At 31.7% G+C, this 18,638-nt stretch overlaps 1 protein-coding gene across 1 annotated transcript in view; it reads right to left on the reverse strand.

Annotated features, from left to right (window-relative positions):
* Positions 1-18,638, reverse strand: part of form3 (FH2 domain-containing protein formin 3) — a 74,867-nt gene that overhangs the window by 52,985 nt on the left and 3,244 nt on the right. Inside the window, exon 2 of the mRNA XM_090113991.1 lies at positions 7,240-7,348. The gene's annotated coding sequence lies outside the window, so the exon portion shown is untranslated. The remainder of the gene's footprint in view (positions 1-7,239; positions 7,349-18,638) is intronic.

Consider the following 18,638-nt stretch of genomic DNA (forward strand, 5'->3'; position numbering starts at 1 on the left):
GATTCTACAAATTACATTGTCCACGTTGTAATAATTTGGGTAAGTACGTTTGTTGTTCAAGCATAAATGTCTAAAATGTAATATTAATGATATTAGATATAAGTAGGTTTATAAAAAAATAAGGAAAAAAGTTGTCGCATTTTTTATTGACATGCTTATCATATTTTATCCTTCAGTATCTTATATTACCTACCTATATCAGCAAAATAAATATGTTAAGGACTAATTATTCTATAGGTATACAATTTCGAAATACGTTTTATAGTTACTTTTGATATTAATTTCTATATAAAAATGGAAATTAATATAGAATATTGAAGTAAAATAAATATTATATTTCACGAAATATCAAATGGCCGGACCGTTAGTGTTGTTGACCTTAGAGCTCGGATGTTTTAACTATTTAAAGTTATATCGAAATTTATATGCAAATAGTTGTTATGTAACTAAAAGCTGTAGGTTTTGATTATACGTTATTTATTATGTAATAGTAGGTTATTTACAGACGTTACAAGAGGAATTTAAAGCATTAGTATTATCTATGAAATGGATATTTTTTAACTATTAGTGTTAATAGATGTAAATAATAACTATGTATTTAGATGGAACACTGAAATATGCCAACCCGCACTTGGACAGCGTGGTGGATTATGGCCTGTGCCCTCATAGGAGGCCCGTGTCCCAGCAGTGGGAACGTATAAGTGCTGATGATGATGATGACACTGATATAAAGATCTACTAGCTATGCCGCCTGGTTCCACGTGAAAAATCAGGTATTTCTATAGCTCATGTGTTATTCTGACGTATAAACTTAACTTCCTGTACCTAAAGCTTCATCCAAATCCGTACAGTTTTGACGTGAAAGAGTAACAAACATTCATACTTACAAACACTCATATTTATAATATTAGTATTTAGTATGATCATCAGAATTGAAATGTATAATATTATAAACATTATTATACATTCTACATGTATTGGTTATAAATGTTATAATCTATTGTCTCGACCAAGGACACCCACTTCGCTGATCTGACATCAGTTGAGTTTGAGTTAGGTTCTCGTCCTGAGTTAAATACTTATTATTGTTTTAAATTACATCATCGATAGTTTATCCGAGTGCGTTATGGAGGGTAATGTTTATTGTGTGTATGTTTATTTGGTACGCTCAGCGATCTGGTATAGTCGAAACGCTTGAATTGAAAGCTTAATAGTTCAGTTATGAAAAATGTTTTAAAGGGTTGAGTACCTTTTTAAAAAGTGTAATGAAAAATAGTGGAATTTTTCTTTAAAAATTTTTTAAAGTTCATTTTATTAAAAGGTTCGGTATTGTATGATTGTAGCCCTAAGCAAATTTGTTAAAGTTTCTATGTAATATCATTACAATTTCTAGTTGAAATAACACCCATAATGTAGATATTAAATCATATCATACGTCACGAATAACATATAATACCATGTAACCGCTCTCATAATGTAAACAAAAAATGTCACAGGCCACAGCATTCCTGAGTCATCAATATGCAAGGCACAATTGTTATTCTCCGAATTACACGTCTGAATTCTTATTCTATGAGCTGTTCCGATTATTGATAAATTGATTATATTTATGGTGTTGCTATAATAAATATTTTAATCACCTCCTTGGTTTAAAGAGAGCGTAAATCCAAGGCTTAAGAAAAATTCTTATAAGTATATAACGACGACTTTTATCTAAAAAGTAAAAACTATAAAATCAATGTTAATAATAAATAACATAGCTTCGATTTTCAGACGTGAGAGGATATGTATTTATTTTTTTAGTTATCAAACATAAGATAAATTACTGAGATAGATACCTACTTACCTTTTATTTTTTGAAAATATTATGATTATTTGAAAAACCGGCTTTAATATGATCCTGGACAACTTAGTTTATGTATTTAAAAGTTTTATCGCAACACTAATCAGGGTCCTCGATCATGGTGACGTCACAATTACAAACCACCAAAAGACGCAGGTCAAACTTAGTTCGATACTCAAGTTCAATGACATTACCAAAATAATTCCATACAATTAAAACTGCAACACATTCCATCTCTGTCTCTCTTATGCATTTGAATATCAACATCCCTCTCTTTCAGTCGTAAAAGGAAGATAATCCAGTAATCTTGTTTTATTGAAAACAGGAGTTGGGATAGGTCGGGGATTTACCAAAAATATATTTAGATTTTAGTGGCATATTCTGTAAATCCTGCCATTAAATATCTTATTTTTGTCTCTGCTATGAAACTTTATTTATTTTTTGTACTTATTGGATGTCTTATATATGTATATTTCATTGACTAAAATTGTGAGATTACCTTGTTCAAAAAAAAATTTGTAAAACTTAGAAAATTTTGCATCGAAAAGGTCGAATAAAATAACAACATACGCTAAGAAATCCAAAACGTGACGTCACAGTCAGCTGATCACCACAATTACGAATTTCGCTCTAATTACAATAGCATTACGGAATAATTTCCTCATTACCATCAACCGGTCAAGGCAATAGTCACTCGATAAGTCGAACTTGACCCCGTTCGTCATTTCGCGAATTTATAATAATTATTTCAGAATTAAATCTTACGAGGAATCGTGGAAATGTAAAATGACTGTAATTTTACCTTAAATACTACGAAAACAATGTAATTCTTATAGTGGTTTAACCTTTAGGTTTATAAATATGAATTACGTGTAATTGTATTCGTATGTCGATAATGGCGGCTTATGTCAACAGGGACCACCCAATTTCATAGGAAATGCATAATTCATAAATATACGTGTTAAATAATAAAAGGAATAAGACCTAGAATTGTTTTTACAAGCTCAGTCAGTTTTATATGCGTGATTAACTTACAAACACACAAATGTAAAATGTTCAGATTTATTACATTAGCAGTATGAAAGTCCAAAATCTAATCAAGAATCTTATTGAACCAATAAGGAAAAACAAACTTCAAATTAATTAATAATACTTCATAACTTCAATTATTTTGAAATGTTCTGAGAACTATATTGAGAAATGCTCATTTCAACGTAAATATATAATTTTGTACATACATATTAGGACTGGTCGAAATTCGACCTTCTAATTCCAAAGACTTCTGAAGAATTAAAAAATATATAACTATCTCTATTTTGCAAGTAACTAGAGTACTTGCAAAACTTACAAATGTATTTTTAACAAATATAATAAATTCAATTATGCTATTTCGCCCTAAAGAACAGCTTTGATAGAGCATTATGAAAAATACCCCTATTTATATAGATCATTATAATACTTAGTTCAATAGATACAGACGGACAAACAGTCACGTATCTCTTGTAAAATAAGCCGGGCAATCGGAGTGTTAAATTAATAATTACCTAACCGCGAATTGTTCATGTGTTTGTTGGTAATAGGGACAATCAACAGCTAGACTGATAATAATTAATGAATGGGTGTATTTCTATCTAGTCTAGGTGTTTATAACGCATGAGTATAATAATCTTAAAATTATGTTACCTATACTAATATTATAAAGCTGAAGAGATTGTTTGTTTGAACGCGCTAATCTCAGGAACTACTGGTCCGATTTGAAAAATTCTATCGGTGTTAGATAGCCCATTTATCGAGGAAGGCTCCAACATGAGCGGAGCCACGCGGGTGAAACCGCGGGGCACAGCCAGTCTGTAATAATGTTACTCTTTGGCTCTTAAAAGGTATCGTATCTAAATTATTATTTCATTTTATGGTGAATACTCGAATTTCAACCAGCCTGTATTATAACGTTAGTGATCATAACTATCGTCTATCCTTTCTTCTGAAGACAATCGTAACTTACAGAAGTATATGATGCTCTTAAAATCTGGACCAAACTTATCTTTACCGCCTTTGCTTAACCCAGATCAGAGCTGGTCAGTAAAATCCCGAAACCGTCAATATTTGTTTAGGTTTTACGGATGTTTGCACGGCCAGTTTCCGTTTCTAATACGTAACCAGTTGCCTTCGATGTTCTCTGATTTTAAAAATCCCTGAGATAAAAAATATGATCTCGTGAAAAAGTTAATGTTAAATTCAAGAGCAAAAGACATCTGTGACCAAGAGGGGAAAAAAAGATTAAGGATTAATCATATTAACTTTCTTGAAGATCCTAATTGTCCTTAATAAGCACAAGACCAAGATACTTACTACTTTTGATTAAATATAGGTGGTCATTCCAATCCAGTAACCATCACGCATTTGACACACAAAGCAGCCAACATAAACAATGTGCCATTGTAGCATCAAATGCGCTCACCTTACGCAGATCCTCAGTCACTTGGTACGTTCCAAGATTTATATTTACATCGAAATAATCAGCGATGAATGATAAATATCCGCGTACGTAAGGTCAGGCCGTTCGCCATGACCCGTTTCACCATATCTGGCGAGCACCTTAACATTCTCAAACATCTGGTTGCAAGGCTGCTGCCTACAGGTTTAGAGCAAGTATTGAACTGCCTTTAGCCTGGACAATTTTGCCCAGGAGTAGGCAATTTGCAATCCTTGAAGGAAATTTTGCACTGTTCAGGAAAAACACCGGGGTAGAATAGTGTTGTCGCTTTAATTTTGTATCAGATTGGCATGGCCTTTATCCTGGCAGATAGGGTTCAGAAGTAAGAAATCCTGAATCTTTTGAAGAATCTGTTTAACATGCAGGTGTACTAACGGTAAAGTGTTGGTTGCTCTTTTACTTTTGGTAGAATGTCAAGCAGGTCAAAAGGTCAACCCCAAAGACGTTAGATATTCAAAAGTATAAGTTATAAACATAAGTTTTTGTATTGGACACTGAGCTAGAAAAGACGGCAACTCAAAGGCTTGTTAAGAAAACATTTATTTACATATGTTGTTTGCTAATGATGTGATATTGAGGTCTTATATGTTAACCTTGACAGTTAACAATTATTGAACCATGTTCTTAAATTATAATAAGATGACCTGAATAGATAGAAATAACTATCCTTATATTTTGTTGTTTTACATATGCTATAAAAGAGTTCTAAAATTCTAAAACATCAAAGATCGATTTATAAAACGGGATTGCTTACAAATACATGTTACCCGTAATTTCTATCCGATATTAGAATTGTAATATTGAAATACATATTACGATAAAAATACGCGGAGATGGAATTTTTGATTCATGAACATTTCATCAACAAATGAACTCTGAAAGGTACGGTAAAAGTAATTGTTAGACTTTACCTGTTTTTTTGGTTCGTTTTAAATTAATAAATGAATAATATTATTAATAATTTACAGTCTATTTATGTGTACCTACCGAAGACGGCTTGGTAGGAGCGATCTTTGCCAAACATAAATGTTTGAAAAACTGTTTTATCCTATCATAGGTATAGGTACTATTATTAAACTAGGTCTTTTCAACGAAGGCCCAGTTGCATCCAATTGAAACAATCGCGAAACGTCGGGCAATAACTCAATTTGTGTGCGACAGCTCGTTTCATCAACCATTAGCGCTCTGCTCTAGGGACTCAAGTGATGAGCTAGAAGCGATATGGACCTAGGTTATTAAGTAATATAATCAATTTATAATTCTATTTATTAGAAGGCTGTAGCTCTATGATTTTAACGGTAAATTATAATTTAGAGAGAAATAATTAACAATGTTATTTGTTTATAGAAGTAATTAGCAAACACTTTTACTTTGTAAATAGCTTATTAATTTATATTATTCATATCATATTTGTTATTCATTACCACAAGTCTTACACGGTGAGAATATAAGTATAAATTAGTAATTCAGTAAAAACCTTTATATGAGAAAGCCGAAAATAGGGAATGACTAAAATTTTCAAGAATTAATACACCAATGAAAATTCTTAACACATCATTATGGTTACTCTACATTTATTATAAACCCTAAATTGCAAACGAATTTCATTTCACAAGCAAAATGTTTAAGCTTTTGCCCGTAGGCATGTTATATGTTTCAGGATTTTTTTAAGTCCACCTAGTTAATGTACCGATCTACTCGAAAAAGCGCGAACCAGTAGTTCTTGAGATCACGTTCAATCAAGCGTAGAGTGACTGGTCTCCTTCTAGGAAAGCGCGTACCATCTTAGACCACATCTCAGCTTAACATCAGGCGAGATTGTTGTCAAGCGCTTCCCTATTCTCAATAAAAAAATTCAAACACTTATCAATATTAGTAGTTTATTTCGCAGTCGGTTAAACTGCGTATCTCACATCCTGCACCACACCCAAGAGCGTAGTGCTAAGTGACAGCAATTGTGTAATTCCTATCAATCGGGACGAGGTTCGATCCCCGCGTGTTTACTATTCTGCTGACGGTGTTCGGGTCAATGGCGATTGCGATTTAGATGTGAATTGCATCTTTTTCGGTTAAGTTTTGGAAGGTTTATGTGAATGAAATCGACTTGATTATTTTTCTATTATTTTGGTAGAAACCGTGTTTCATAATAGTGATAGTTACAGTTAATATGAGTGTTTTTGTATTTTTCGATATTTTAATAGAGTTTTCACGTGAATTATAAACATTTAAAGTATTTGAGGATGGAAATTTCTTTTTCACTCACACAAAAACTGTTGAATCGAATTCTATGAAAGTTGGTACAGAAGAAGATTTAATATAGATTCTGTATGAGAAGTATGTTCTCCGTGTAAAATGCGAATAAAGCCACGTGATCGAATTAGTGCATATGTAATAATATTAAAATTTAAAACTAGTTCACATAACCGCGCGAACAATAGCCAATTCATAATATTTGCGAACAGCTGCAATAATTATGTTAATAACATGCAAACAAGTTCTGTAAGAATTAAAAAAAAATACCTAAAGTTCAAAAAAAACCTCGAAAATTGTGTCCAAAATATGATGAGTTTATCCATTTCAACTAAACACAAAATGGGTTACAAATATAGCCTATGTGCAAGTGAAATATCAAAGTGCCAAATTTCATCAAAATTTTCACAGCTGTTTCGACATGAGTGCGCAACAAATATGAACATCTAATGATATATCGAGACTTTTTCGTTTACATAAATAGTACGAAAAGTTTATAATATGTTATTTCATTAAAATTGTATGTATAATAAAAGGTTCATTAAAAAAAACAGAAATTGGCGACTTCCATCGTAAGATACTTAAATTAAATTTACATTTTATCAACTAACAAGCTATTTATTCCCAAATAAATGATAAAATTGAAACTCACCTATACCAGCCGCATTACTATCTAAAACCATCACTATCACTAACACTGCACTTAACAAAAGTCACACATAGTCAGAATTCACTACACTAATGAAGTCCCGCGGTGCGACCTGCAACACAAAACGTACATTTTAGGAATAAATAATAAAAATTAATAATCATCATTACCTTTTAAATAAAAAATATGAAAAATCACATTTTTTACAATTAATAAAAAACACCGTTTAGTTACCTAAAATAAAACCTAGAAAACTATATAAAAATCTGTATGTACGTCTGTATAGGCACGTGTTACCGCGGCAACCGAAAATTCAAACTAAGCTAGGTCGTCCACTAAATTGAGTCATAGATAGATTATAGTGAAACCTGCTGGTAACAATATGTGTCATTTGCACATAAAAAAGGAAATACTTTTTTCTGTTTGTTCATAATAAACTCGAAAACTACTGGGTCAATTTTAAGAATGCCTTGACCGTGAATCTATATTTTTATAACCTTTGATAATAGAGAAAAACATTTCTCTTTTATTAAGATTCTTATCAATATCTCTATGTCAAATATTATGTAGTAGGTACATAATTATTAGGTATGTATATTGTATGCCTACAGTACCTACTTATAAATTATCTTCAAATCATTTCATATATCCCTCTGCCGTTTAAACAATAAGATATACATAAGAACAACTATTTTAACCACAATTTAAACGGCCCTAACAACTTCTAATTTTTCTTATAAACCGTGATCTTTTTCTATCTTTTATATTTTTCGCGTAAGTTATCAAGCGATTGCGTTGGCGTCAAGGCGCCGCGTAGGCCGGGCGCACCTTTGAGCATAACCAGTATTTTAGTAAAAATCCCTAATTGACCTTCAAGATTTTTTGGAGAAATTTTATGGTCCATAATTAAGTGATTGTGGATCTGTGCTTTAAGCAGTAATGGGTTTGAATCAGGTGGAATATAGGCAGTATTTGAAAAGAATTCGCGTACGTGAAAATACAAGTCAGTTAAGTCAGTATTTTTTAAATTATAGAAACCCGAAGGCTTATTAAAGGATAAGATGAACAAACTTAAAGATATTGTTTCCTATGATGAATTATTAAACAAAAGAAAAATGGTTAAATTTTGCCGATGTGTGACGTTCCAAAATACAACGGAGCTGTTCAACATATATAACATGTGTATTTTTATAAAATAAAATAAAATTAAAATAATAATCGTAAGGATCCTAAGGTAAGGATGATCTGCTTGTTGGCCTTTATTTTTCAAGTGTCAAATTACTATATATAAAAATGCTAGAGAAAACTAATAAACTAAAAAAAAACATATCGCTAATGTTACACCACTAAACGGCTATCTCAAATCTCAATAGGTGGTCTATAATAATTTAAAAAGAAATGTAAATTATCTTAGGTCAGTGACATTTCAAAAACAAATTAATTGGAACAAAGATAAAATATCAGATAGAACTGAGCAATATATCACGGATTTTGTAAGAAATAGTAGGACTAAAAGGGAACAAGTCATCTGAGGAATTATTTCTCTGTTTATTTGATTGGAATGTAATAGACACAGATATTCCTATTAATCATAATAATCATCAAATATGAAAAAAAAATATTTTTATACAACGTTGTTACGTCTAAAGGGCTGAACCGATACGGAGCTTCGAATAAAAATAAGATGAAAGTCAATTATGTCACAAAATATGGCACATCAGAGCATCTATAAGAAAAAGTCGTAAAAGCAAATCTGCCCCTTTGCCCACAAAGAGGGACTTTTTATTTCGAGATTACATTAACTTTGTCATTAAAAAGTCGTTAACCTAACAGTTACATTAGCCAGTTTTAAAGTGATATAAACTTGTTATATTTAATTTATACATAAAAATAAAATATCCATATGTGATTTTAAAATAACTGTCTAATTCTAATACATAATCAACCGTTTTATGTCGAAGTGTTTTTCCAGACTTTAGGGCCTTTTTAGTAGTACCACGAGCGAACATATTTACGTTTTCTCTGCATAAGAACCATCCTCGTACTTCAAGGAATATAATAAAAAAAGAATTATCGAAATCGGTCCACCCTCTTCAATTAATAAAAGAGGTGCTCTTAGAGGTGCTAATTACTTTCAAGAATTACATTTTGGTAATATCTTTGGTAATACATGGTAATAATCTTAAAAGCCCATGTGATAACGTGGATACTCCTATGTACTTACCTACACCGAAATAATTATCACTACATAGTATAAAACAAACTCGCTTTTTCTGTCCCTATGTCCTTATGTATGCTTAAATCTTTGAAACTACGCAACGGATTTTGATGCGGTTTATTTAAATACATAGAGTGATTCAAGAGGAAGGTTTGAGTATATAATTTATTATGTTTTAGACAAAGCGGGCGAAGCCGCGGGCGGAAAGCTAGTTCATTATAATATATACTCTTTTCAAGAAAAAATCTCTATCTTTCTCTACATACATCGCATTTGATAAAAGTGAATCTTAAAAAGGAAAGGTATTGCTAATCAGTGAAATTTTAACTCCAACGTTAATCAGTAAGTCACATAGAACACTTTCATTTTACTTTTGTTTTCACATTAGTGTAGATAACTTTACCAACTATTAGAAAACTGATTACAGTCTGTGTTTATACAAACTATTATGTTTTTAAAACATTCGAACAAACATCTAAAATATTAATTTAGATTCTTTTTTTCAAAACTCTATGTAATTTTCATGTATTTTTCGAAACATGTTACATAACCTGACTTACAAGACCTTCCATATGTAAACCATTGTATATTATGTTAGGTTTAAAATATATTTTGGTCTAGTTTTATACAACACACCAAGGATATAACAATGTCGAAAATAGCAAATACGGAATCAAGATTAGAAGAGAAATTAAACTTAAACAGTACTTTAGGGTTGTCACGAGAGAGATTTATCTATACTCTATACTTTATACTCTATAGATATCTATTGTCTATTATTATCGCAAATATTGTTTTTTTTAGTGAAATAATTAAAAACATTAAATAAAACACAAATTAAGTAATTCTTGCTTCCCTACATATTTAAGTAAAAACGGCTGTGAATTTTTTGACATCTCGCTTGTAGTTATACCAAAACCGAAGCTAGACCAATTACAGGCAGTTACTACACCCTGAAAATAATTTAATATTTAGTTTTATAGCATTCAAATGCTTTTTAAATGACAATTTCTGAATATCAGAAATTAATTAATTTAACATTTTCTCAATTACATTTTTTTTTATAATTTCATAAAGTTGGCAGCCCTACAGTTTGCCGACATAAGGTTGTCATTTATCGTATATGGTCTGCGACCGTGAGTCAAAATGCGCTGTGACTAATGCTGAGGTTCTGACCTTAGCTCGCGTATGTACTTTTACTAGTACATATAAAATTATTTTTAAACAGGGTCCTGCGTCCTTTAGTTGTCCTATATGTATGGTGTAGATGCACTAAAAGCTTTAGTTGATTGACCTTTGGACCTGTTACTTTGTTGTATGTTAAATATAAAATATATTATGTATAAGGCTGGTGTTTGTAGGGATTTCATACTCGATTCAGTACTTTGTTTTTGTTAACTTACATATTATACTTAAACTCATACAACATTTAAAATTGGGGAAGGATTTCTTAGGCTTACATTTTAACAAAATCTGATACTTTATGAAAAATAAAAAATATACAAAGAATTTGCGCCTGGTTAAATTATACGCCGTCTTTTAAGTATAACGGATGTTGTATCAACCCTAACGTAGGGTTAGCAACCATATATAAATCTTGACAATCGTCACAAACAAATAAATAATTATTAACTTATCCTTATAATTCTTAGCACGTACACATCCGTTCTAAAAACTACCGCTACGTTGTTCACATAAAAATATACTTTATTAATATGCAGGGAAGATTCATAACTGCATTTTAATCTATTTAAAATATTTATAAACTTCTGCATTGTAAAATGATTCTTATTTCTTATGATATTTGGTTAAAAATAGCTTCAATCAAAATGATTTTATTAATAAAATATGAATGGTGAAGTTCTTTGATTTACCTGTGCTTCTTACGGCTTGTTAATTGTTATATCTTTGATTTTGATTAGGTATTCTTTTTAAGCATCGTGTCCGGTTATCGATTACTCTTTTTGAATTTCACAAAGTACCTAACTAATTTTTATAAATAATTTTAGTTAGAGCTCAAGAGTCGATTCTCTATTATTGGTTAAGGTACGTAAAATATCTTGCATTTTACCTATGTTATTTCTCGCTCCATAATATAAATAATTATTGTTTTAAAAATCATAAAGTTGCAATTTTATTTCTTCATAGATATCTCTACCGCACATTCATTCATCAAAAGACTGATTCATTCAAGTGGAAAAATAAAATCCGCGGTCGCTTATTTATTCTGAATATTAAACATCTAAAATTTTAACATAAACAGTAATAAAATCCAAGATGGCGCCTCACCTCAGCTAACCTCAAGACATATTAAGAGCAATCATGGTAAAAATTGATATTCGGCTCGAACTAACCGTTTGATCTATTTTCTGACGAGGAAGCGATAGATCTTGATGCAGTGTTTGTCAAAGTTTTTATTTATAATTTACTAGCTTGCTCCGGCTTTGTCTGCGTTGTCCCTGCATGAGAAATAGCCTATTCACTAAGTTCGACTTCAGTAGATATAAATTATAAATCATATACACGCTTAAAAATCTATACATATAATATTATAAAACTGAAGAGTTTATTTGTTTGAACGCGCTAATCTAACCACTGGTCCGATTTGAAAAATTATTTCGGTGTTAGATAGCCCATTTATCGAGGAAGGCTATAGACTATAATATATCCCGCTAAGACCAACAGCAGCCGCCGGGCACACCTTGTTAAAAATAAATGCAACATTGGAACATAAAATCTTATATATAAAAATGAATCGCAAAATGTGTTGGTAAGCGCATAACTCGAGAACGGCTGAACCGATTTCGATAATTCTTTTTTTATTAGAGGTATATTTCTTGAAGTACGAGGATGGTTTTTATGTAGAGAAAACGTAAATATGTACCACGGGCGAAGCCGGGGCGGACCGCTAGTATTCAATAGATTCTTATCTTTTTGAAATTAAATTGTGATAAATATAATTAAGCATGTAAGTGTTTGCATTGCAAACAATGTGGTACCAATGAAAAACACATGTCGTATGGTGACACAAAAACTACAAGGTATTTATGTTATGATTTTAAATATTCGTGAAAAAGTATTTGTAATAAATTTAAAGATTTTTCTCAGATACCGAAGGTAAAATAAATTAAATTTAAATAATTTAAAAATATCTACATACTCTGTGTGTACCTATATTAAGATATACTACTATTTTTATCAATAGAAACCTATCTTTTTCTGATCGTTTCTATTTAATGAAGGTGGCGGACTAACATAAAAAATAAATAAAATATGTAAGTCTGGCCCATATCGTCTCGTGTTGGGAGTCGCGGCTCAACCCAATATGATGTTATTTTTAGATTGGGTCGCGAAACCCGTGGACATCCTCGGACAAACTTCCGTCATTTCAACATTCCCGGCATTTTAAAGGAATTTTAACAAATGCAGACACAATTAATGATGCCGGAATATATTGCATAGTGAAAATTTGTAACAAGTTTAAAAAAGCTTCGATAAGTTTTGATGTCATAATTTCGACGGACGCTGCAGACAATATTTTTTTAATATACTTTATTCAATTCTTTATTTCCTTCTAGCACAATCGGTTAACAATAAACGAATAATGAAATTCCACATGCATAAGCGTTAAAAGATTTTAACTCCTAGGTATACAGGGTGTCACACTTTCGGTATACTAAGCGCGAAGGGACTTGTAGTTTTGCATACACTGATCACGTAAAAAATACTCAAATAACAAAATTACGTGAAAAATTTTTCGCCAAATTTTTCCTTAAAATCCATGTATTCTTCTCTAGCTTCGCGCAGCCGGCATATATCGCTTTGCTAATGTGAGCATTTTGTCTATGAAAACATAATCTTAAACGATAGCTCACGTGCGGGTGGCCAAGTTGGGCGGGTTGCTTTTTAGGGGTGTACACATGAAATTTTAAGAACTCCTCTATTTGAAAAAAAAAATGCGTCTGGAATTTTACAAGTATTTTTTACGTACTCAGCGTATGAAAAACTACAAGTCCCTTTGCGCTTAGTATACCGAAAGTGGGACACCCGTATATTATAAATCTAAAAATGGAGATTTATGTTATCGTCGTATACATAGTTTGCTCTATTGCGAATATCCAACACTAATTCAACACTAATTCAAAATAACAATCCCCACATCAATATAGTATTATCTATTACCAAAGATAATACTATATTTATATCAAGAAAGAAAGAAAGAAACTATATAATACTATCACTAATACGTTAATATACGGCCCTAAACTTTACCCCACTTTTCTATAATCTCACAATTTTACAACCGTCCTATTTTGGACACAGACATACTAACACACATAAAATATATTGAAACCCTATAATATATGTATAAGGGACAATTTTATCTCATTTCTTGTTAAGCCACTGTGTAACAGAAAGCGTTTCCGATTTCACGGGAAGTTAAATAAAGTTGATGTGTATTTCCGACTTTGTTTGTACTATAAATAGAGTTCAGTTTTGTAAATATACAATTACAGAAAAGCTGGCTTTGTGAAAATTAAAAATCTAAAGTGAATCTTAAAATTATTGAAGAGAGCTTAAAAATCGCAAGTTTAGTACCGACGCAAAATGCCGTTAATTTTAAATATTCACTATTTAGGTCGTTATTATTACACAGGAAATTATTAGATATTGTAGTAAATAAAAGTACAAAGTTATCTATAGTTAATATTAAAAAGCTGAAGATTTTGTGTGTTTGAACGCGCTAATCTCAGGAACTACTTGTCCGATTTGAAAAATTCTTTCGGTGTTAGATATCGAGGAAGGCTATATATCATCACGCTAAGACCAATTAAGAGTGGTGCACTACGGGTAAGACCGCAGGGCACAGCTAGTAAAAATATAATATATCTAGATACCCCGATAGTTACATCAAAATTACTGCAATGGACCAATAAAATCACAGTTCATGATATCATAGCTCTATAACTTATCCGTTACTATTTATACAGACTTTAACGAACTTTAATTATTATTTATTTAATATATTTTTACTAGGAAATCAAAACGCATCGGTTCGCAGTCTGTCAGACCTTATCAAATGGTGTAAACTTCAAACCAGTCTGAGCAAGGGCACGGGTCGGCCCTACTTCATTTGTGACCTTACATTTCTAGTTTCGATTTCTATAAACAAATTTAAAATGCATCTTGGCCTGGTTTTGTTACAATCGATGTATTATATCTATATGTGATATGTGATATAGTTCTATAACTGTTTTATTTTATACATTTTGAATGAATGAAAACGCTATATATTGTACGAAATTACAAATAGGAAAAACAGACGTATATATAACTAGCTATGCCCCGCGGTTTCACCCGCAGTGCTCCACTCCTGTTGGTCTTAGTGGGCTATCTAACACCGAAATAATTTTTCAAATCGGACCAGTAGTTCCTGAGATTAGAACGTTCATACAAACAAACTCTTCAGCTTTATAATATTAGTATAGATAGACAAAAAGAAACATGATCAAATGGCAGCCTTATGGCTACTAAGCCATCTCTCTCCTATATAGAAGATAGATTAAAATAAATCATGACATTTTATATTTGTACGCGTTGATATAAGACAATGTTAAACATAAAAGTATTGGATTGGATAGTATTCGAATAGGTATTGTAGAGATAGTGAATTTAACTAATTTACACGTTTAATTGGGAAATATTTTCAAACAAGATTAGGTTACCTAATTATACCGTAAATAAATAGGAAGTTAGTGGTCAATGTTCGTTTATTAATTACTATTATATTATACTAGCGACCCGCCCCGGCTTCGCACGGGTGCAATGGCGGCCGGCCGGTACCGCCGCGCCGCGCCGGTACAAACGCTACGTACCGCAATTTTTAAATCTGTAATATTTCCTCCATGTAATATAGAGTGGAAATAGGTCAACTATAATACGTGCAATATTTATTGTTTATATTATTGTTATTGCACGCCTCATAAGCGAAGCGTTGAGGTGGGTACTACTGTCACTTCGCGCAAAACATCTGATTTTTCAAACTTAAAATGTCTTTATGTATCATACATTGCACTTGTAAGATAATACATACACACACATATTAAGAAAAAACACTATTTTTAACATTCATGATATTTTTGATGTCATTTTTGTTATTTAAACTAGTTAAAAAACAGTTTAAAAAGTTCTGTCTTGGACGTCCGTGTGTCTGTATGTGCGGATCCTTTTTCTTGTTAACACGATAGCGACCGAAATACTTTACTAATCGAGTCTTTTTTTTTCTCTTACGCTTGAGTATGCTCAGGAATAGAACCCTTTCATTTTTCAGGGTCTGATTCGATGTGGTTTAATTGTTATTAAATAAACAAAAATAATAATTAATAAATATTTATTAAAAAAAAATTATGAGGCGTGCACTTTTGGATTTTCCAAATTATTTTTGTTTTTCTTAAGTGCTTAATCAATTTCGATGCAACCAGCACAATATAAAATTCACAGCATGCGCCAAAAGGCATTAATATCACATAAAAAGCACTCCACAAAGTTTATGTAAAAACCGTTCAAACTACATCATTATTTATGCCGCCATAAAACATAGCTTAACTAACTTAACAAGTAACAAAAAGTTAAGTTAATTAATTTGCTCAGTGGGTGTTCAAGTTACAGTCATTGACAACCTTCCTTCCTACGTTATGCCTTTGGGCAAGATAACTAGATTAGAACTATTAGAACTTTGGTTTTGTAATCTTTTAGGTACAGACGTCTAGTTTTTCTCCTATTTCCTTCCTTTGTATTATCAGATTTTCTAATCAATTTTGTAGTGTAGAGTTCTTTCTGCATTCATATTTCACGATTCTATAAAAGACGTACAGACAAACATTCATTTCTTGCAGTTCATTGTTTAACACGAATAATTATAAATGTGTAAAAAAAATAAAAAGTCGAAAATTATACTTCAATAATAGAAGAAAAAACAATAGATTACAAATTGATAAAACTTGACCTTCACCTGAATTAAATAGCAATATTTTTACTTCCGATAATAATATTACAAAATTCTATTTAAAACTGATAAACCACGTGAATTTGCACATTCATGAAATAAATAATAAACTGATGCGTGCTAAAACAATACTTGTAAGTCTAGATAAAGACAATTTCCTCTATTACTTGCGATAATTTATATTTAAATAAAAATTATAAATGCAAAATTGGTTATCTGTAAAGTCGGTTTACTGACGATAGTTGAACGTGACAACGTCCGATTGTGCTTCTTTGTCGCTCGTTCCGCGCTCTCGCTTGCACTTCAAGCCTTACATGGAACGCCTCAGAGCGAGGTATAGGTATATTAAGAAGAGCTGGAACGTCAACACATTTACACATTGCACATGTTAGGCCGGGAGATACTGACACAAAATTTCGGGTCATTTGTAACAGGATGGCGGTCTTGAGGGGTCTTAGTACGCAATGACAAAAAGAAAAATGATGGTCAGAACGCTGGTACCGGCGGACTAGTCGCGTGGGCGTTAGTCACACTCGTCGGATAAATAGCGAAAGTCCAACGATTTGTAACACAAAAATTTTAGAATTTACCGATAGCCCTTATAAAAGATGTAGGCGGTAGTGTCATGCCATACTTTTACGATGTGACTTACAGTCCGCCATACCGACGTGAATGCGTTAATTTAAAAAAAACAATTCAACCATTTGTACCGGGCTCACTTTTGCACAGGTAACCATCGTCGTGCAGCCATTTACTAAAATCGCCATGCCATACTTTTCGGACGATTCCAAATGGTCGCCATACCGCGGAAAATCTGCAAATTTTTGAATTTTTTTTTCTCGCCAAACGATTTGTACCACCCTACATTTTTTTTCAACAACTCCTGAATGATTATAAATAGAAGTGTAATAATGCCATACCTGTGGGAGGTGGCGAATGTGTATAAGATTTTTTTCTTATTGTAAGATTTTATTCGTAGTTTGAACGATTTGTAGCAGTATGGCACTAATTTTTCCCTCTATTAAAAGTATGGCAAATATAATAATGGTCACGTTGCATCATATACTTTCCAATAATGCCGTACTGGTACAAATCGCCAATTCTTTTCATTTTTTTTTACGTTTTGGCTTAAGTCTTACAAACATCCGCCCCATGTTTGCAATCTGCGATATTTTTTTCTAGGTAGAATTGTATACAAACAAACAGAATATAATGATCCCATACTGTAAAAAAATATTTTACGTATTGTACAGTCGTATTTTTGAAACGTGACGAATAAATTAATTTTCAAGTATGGCAGCACTTTTTCCCCCTACTAGAAGTATGGCAAATATAATAATGGTCACATTTTATCAAATACTCTCCAAAAATCCAAATGCAATACTGGTACAAATTTTTTGGCGAAAAAAATTTTTTTTTGCAGATTTTCGGCGGTATGGTGGCCATTTGGAATCGTCCGAAAAGTATGGCATGGCGATTTTCGTAAATGTCTGCACGATGATGATTACCTGTGCAAAAGTTAGCCTGGTACAAATGTTTGAATTGTTTTTTTTTTAATCAACGCATCGCGTCGGTATGGGGGGCTGTAAGTTACACCGGAAAAGTATGGCATGACACTACCGCCTACATCTTTTTTATGGGCTATCGGTGAATTCTAAAATTTTTGTGTTACAAATCTCCCGGCCTATGTATGTGTCATATTTTGCAATTGTTTATAAATACAGGGTGATGTAATTGGTGTAGTACGAATATCTAAAAATCTATGAAGAATTTTGTGATACAGTAAATGGAAGAATTATAGACTATTTTACAGTATTTAATAAAATCATTTAATTTTTTGTTCATTTTCATTAGAAATGTCAATTTTTCTCACTAAGGTGGAAATTTGGATGATAAGGATCTTGTTAGAAAAATATAAATTTTGACTAAAATCGGCATTTTTTTTTCAAAAATCAAATTACTAATTAATAATCAGAGTTATCACATTATTAAAAAAACGCCCGTTATTTAAATCATTATCAAAACAACCATCCGTGTGTTGGGAGTAAGCGCACGTGTTATTTGTATTGTTTTTATGACCTGAAATTTAATTATTATTTGATAATTGAATGACTATTAATACTTTTATCCAATTGATTATTATTAGAATAAATAATTTACTTCATCAATTGATTTACT

This window comes from Colias eurytheme, chromosome 20 (genome assembly GCF_061535395.1).
Source record: "Colias eurytheme isolate Ceu_HAF_F1 chromosome 20, ilColEury1 Martin Lab GWU primary, whole genome shotgun sequence".
NCBI lineage: Eukaryota > Metazoa > Arthropoda > Insecta > Lepidoptera > Pieridae > Colias > Colias eurytheme.